This window comes from Sceloporus occidentalis, unplaced genomic scaffold (assembly GCF_023333645.1).
Source record: "Sceloporus occidentalis isolate IW3139 unplaced genomic scaffold, rSceOcc1.0.p SCAF_21, whole genome shotgun sequence".
Taxonomy (NCBI): Eukaryota; Metazoa; Chordata; class Lepidosauria; order Squamata; family Phrynosomatidae; genus Sceloporus; species Sceloporus occidentalis.
This window is the reverse complement of record NW_028317001.1, coordinates 13,302,222-13,306,855: the sequence shown is the minus strand read 5'-3', so window position 1 is coordinate 13,306,855 and position 4,634 is coordinate 13,302,222. Positions and strand designations below refer to the sequence as shown.

Here is a 4,634-nt window from a genome sequence, read left to right as displayed (position 1 = left end):
AAAGCCAGAGGAAGAAATAGCTCTTGGTTAATACTTCTTCTTCTTATTATTATTATTATTCATAAACTTTATTTATTTACAAAGACTTATAAAGAGTTACTTATATAGACTGCCTCAGGGAGTCTCTAAATTATAGCATCAGGAAAACGTTTAAGTGTTTTAAGATTGGGAAATCCTTTTTGGGATCCCTTCTGACTTTGGGGCCCTTTCACCCTCCATTTTGGGTTCCCTGAAGGCCTCAAACTGCCAACTGCCAAACGCTGAGACAGAGGCAGCCATTTTGTGTTCTGGCGGCCATTTTGTTCTGCTTGTGACTGTGGGGAATAATGTTCTGGAACCTTCTCTGAGGCCTCAGTTGAACAGAGGCTTCTCTTTCTCTCCTGAGGCTCCAGAGTCAGAAGGAGGCCAGGCTCCTTGGGCCAAAAGGAAGGAAGTGTGTCCCTTTGTGTGTCTTTTGTGTGTCTTTTCTGAGAGGGTTTTCTGATTACACAGCTCTGCTCCTTCTGGGGAACAAGGGTTTTAAAAGGGATCAGAAATAGGAAGATAGTTGTAATACAATCCTTATTCTGCTTCTTCACAAACATGGGTCTTTGGCTTCTAAGCGGAGGCTTGTCCCCCAAAAAAGGCCAAAAGTGGCTCCTTTGGGAGGTTTTAAAAGTCTCCCCAGTTTCCTTATTAAGAGATTTTCAGGGAAGAAGGAAGGAGGCAGACCAGACCATCTCATGTTATTACCAAATAAACATAGAAACAAACAAGAACAACAAAAATAAGGATTAGACAGAAAAGCAGACTGCTTATTTTATAAAACCATTATTAGGAGGGTAAAAACAAGACATGGGTGCTTCTACCCTTTTACAACTGACTCAGACTGTATCTGCACTGAAGAAAAAATCCAGTTTGAAGCTGCTTTATTTCTCCTGGCTCCATTCTGTGGAATCCTGGGATTTGTAGTTCGTTGTGGCATGAGGGCTCTCTGGCAGAGAAGGCTACATGTCCTTAAGGTAAAATCCCAGGATTCCATAGCACTGAGAAATTAAAGTGGTGTCAAAGTGCCTTATTTCTGCAGTGCGGATGCAGCCTTCTTGAGAAAGGAGATGATGCTATGGAAAAGCACTAGGGACATCTGGTGGTTTCAGCAGTGGATTTATTTATTTATCTATTTACTTATAATGTACTGTATTTTCCGGCGTACAAGACGACTTTTTGACCCTCTGAAATCTTGTACGTCGGGTGCGCACGCTCGGCCGCCGGCCTCTCAGGCCTCCGGAGGCCTGGGAAGCCGGCAGCCCCGCGCCGGCCTCTGAGGGTCCTTTGGAGGCCCTTCAGAAGCTGGTGCGCGGGCTCTCGGAGCCGCCGACCTCTCAGGCCTCCGGAGGCCTGGGAAGCTGGCAGCCCCGCGCCGGCCTATGAGAGGCCTTCGGAGGCCCTTTAGAAGCTGGCGCGCGCGCTCTCTGGGCCACCAACCTCTCAGGCCTCCGGAGGCCTGGGAAGCCAGCAGCCCCGCACCGGCCTCTGAGAGGCCTTCATAGGCCCTTCAGAAGCTGGCGCGCACGCTCTCTGGGCCACCGACCTCTCAGGCCTCCGGAGGCCTGGGAAGCCAGCAGCCCCGGCCGGCCTCTGAGAGGCCTTCATAGGCCCTTCAGAAGCTGGCGCGCACGCTCTCTGGGCCACCGACCTCTCAGGCCTCCGGAGGCCTGGGAAGCCAGCAGCCCCGCACCGGCCTCTGAGAGGCCTTCATAGGCCCTTCAGAAGCTGGCGCGCACGCTCTCTGGGCCACCGACCTCTCAGGCCTCCGGAGGCCTGGGAAGCCAGCAGCCCCGGCCGGCCTCTGAGGGGCCTTCGGAGGCCCTTCAGAAGCCGGCACGAGCGCTCTCGGGGCCGCCGGCCTCTCAGGCCTCCGGAGACCTGGGAAGCCAGTAGTCCCGCGCCGGCGCGGAGGAGGGGTAGCCTTATACGGTGAGTATAGGCTAAAGCCTATAATTTTTTTTTAAAGTTGGGGGTCGTCTTATACGCCCCGTCGTCTTATACACTGGAAAATATGGTACTAATTTCACATCTAGCTACGGGGACAAAACCAGGGCCCTCTCCAATTCCCCATCCCCTAATCTCCAACCACTCTAAGAAGGCATGGAGTATCTGTTGTGTAGGGGAGCTGCAGTGAATCCATGCTAGGTCCAGGGGGCTTTGTTTGGTGCAGAGGGAGGAAGGGTATGCCCACCTCTGCATTGGCCCAAAGGAGGCATATGTCACCTACGTATGTCACCAGCAGGATGCTGTTCTCTGTGTCTTTGAGTGCTGCAGGGTTTCTTGCTAAGCCAATCCTAACCCTGCTCCCTTTTCTCAGGGACTTAATCTCGGCCCACTTGGACACAGCTTTGGGGCACCAATTTTGCTGGAAGTGACCCAAGTGCAAGACCACCAGGACCCCTGCCCACCTGATGGCCGACACAGAGGCCAAGCGGAGGGACTTGGGCTCCAAGAGAAAGAGGATGCAGAGGTACAAGAACTCTTTGGTGAGTCGAGGTTCTTGACTATTAGTTTCATCTGTGTCACTGCTGGGCCAGTTCATGAAAGCAAGTGGAGAACATACTCTCCCATTTTAGCAGAGACAGTCCTAGTTAATCCTCTGTTACACCACTTTTTCAGGGGCTTTTAAAAATGTCCCGGTTGCTCTCTCATCCTCCCATTTTCCCCCTTCTCAGCTCACTTCAGTTCCTGAGTGCCATTCAGTTTGCAAACCATCAACTCAAAAGTGGGGAGAGGAGAAGAATGAAGGAGGCAGGATATTGCCCTTCCCAGGAGGCTGAAGCAAAAGCAAACTGTTGTGCGTGCCCTTCCTAGCTTGTGTGATCTTCCTCATAAACAACTTTGGCCATCTTCACCACATTCTGGATTGCTTGTCCACATGTGTATTGCTTTTCCAATCTGTGAAATGTTGGGGGATACGGGAAAACATCTCTGGATCTAAATTGGGGGTGGGCCCAATGGCCCTCAAGTACAGAGAGCTCTGCAGATCTGGTATTAAAAATGATGTTTGCTTCTGAAATTTGGCAAGAAATGGCTAAATGCACCATAATTCCTTTGTGGCTAAATGTACTATATGTGTTGGGATAGTCAGTATCCTAATCCATCCTCAGTATCCCAGCCATGGCCTAAATTATATTGTTTATTATATTGAAAGGATTCGAGACAAACTGATCTCAAAGGCAGTAGCTTTTTGCTTGCTGACAGAATTTAAAGTTTATTCCTGGACTGAATTCTGAGGTGATGAAATAATATTTGGGATGCACCATGTGCTTTCCTCCCTTTTTGCTTAGTCACTTTCTGGATGAGGGCTATTTTCTGTTGTAGGTGACTTTTGCGGATGTGGCGGTATACTTCACTGAGGACGAATGGAAATTGTTGACGAAGAAGCAGAGGCTTATGTACAATTATGTAATGATGGAGAATTATCAGAATGTGGCCTCTGTGGGTAAGGAACCGGAATCCATTCTCCTTTCTATGAAGACTGAGGTCCCTTTTATGCTAAATTATCATGGTGCTATGATTCCACTAGAGTTATAAAATCATAGAGTTGGAATAGACCACAAGGGCCATCCAGTTCAACCCCCTTCTGCCATGCAGGAATACACATTTTAAGCACCATCCAGCCTCTGTTTAAAGACCTCCAAAGAAGAGGACTTCACCAAACCCTAAGGGAGTATATTCCACTGTTGAAGAGCTTTTACTGTCCCAAAGTCCCTAGTAATGTGGCTTGCATCCATTGTGATGCCTCCTTTTCTCTATAGCAGCAAGCTTGCTCCATCCTCAATATGACCCTTTCCAATATTTAAACATGGATTTCGTATCCACTTTTGACTTTCTTTTCTCCAGGCTAAACATACCTAGGTCTCTAAGCCGCTCCTCATAGGGCTTGATGGTTTCCAGACCCTTCACCACTTTGGTTGCCCTCATCTTCCAACTTGTCAACATCCTTTTTGAATTGTGGGGCCCAGAAGTGGACACAGAATTACTCAAAGTGAGACCTGGCCAAAGCAAAATAGAGTGGCACTATTACTTCCCTTGAACTTGAAACTATTCTTGTATTGATGCAGCCTAGAATCACTTTGGCCTTTTTAGCTGCTGGCCCATGTTCAACTTGTGGTCTACTGGGAGTCCTAGATCCCTTTCATGGATAGTTTAATTGTGATAGCAGCATCCTGTAGAATATTTGAATTTGTAGTTTAGTGAGGCACTATTACTCTCCACTTTATAATGATTCTTAATACCCCATCATAAACTGCCGAGTGTCAGAACCAGCTTCATCCAGAATGGTATTGGGGTTTAGGGAGGAATTGTTAGTAGTTTTAAGTAGTTGGTAAAGATAGTGGGGCCTAGAACGGCTTGTGGCAAGGGAAGCAGTTGTGGAGGGTATAAACTGACTGGTTTGTGAGCTTTGGATGGCAGACATGCCTCAGGGGGAGAGGCGTATGAGAACGGTGGAAGAAGAAGGCAAGAGGTAACTTGGCAGCCGAGCTGGTTAGGAGCTTAAAGAGGAGGAAAGCGGAGGAGTGTGGAGATAATGAACGACAGAGGAGACTGCTTAGATGCGTTAATGGATGCTTCTGCCTGAGTTTCTCAATAAACCTTTTGAT

General features: G+C 48.3%; 1 long non-coding RNA gene across 1 annotated transcript; it reads left to right on the top strand.

Moving 5' to 3' along the window:
* LOC149301634 (uncharacterized) lies at positions 1 to 3,466 on the top strand. Its single transcript, XR_016272234.1, has 3 exons — positions 1 to 26; positions 2,345 to 2,513; positions 3,352 to 3,466. It is a non-coding gene; the product is annotated as an uncharacterized LOC149301634 (long non-coding RNA).
* The last annotated feature ends 1,168 nt before the right edge of the window (positions 3,467 to 4,634 follow it).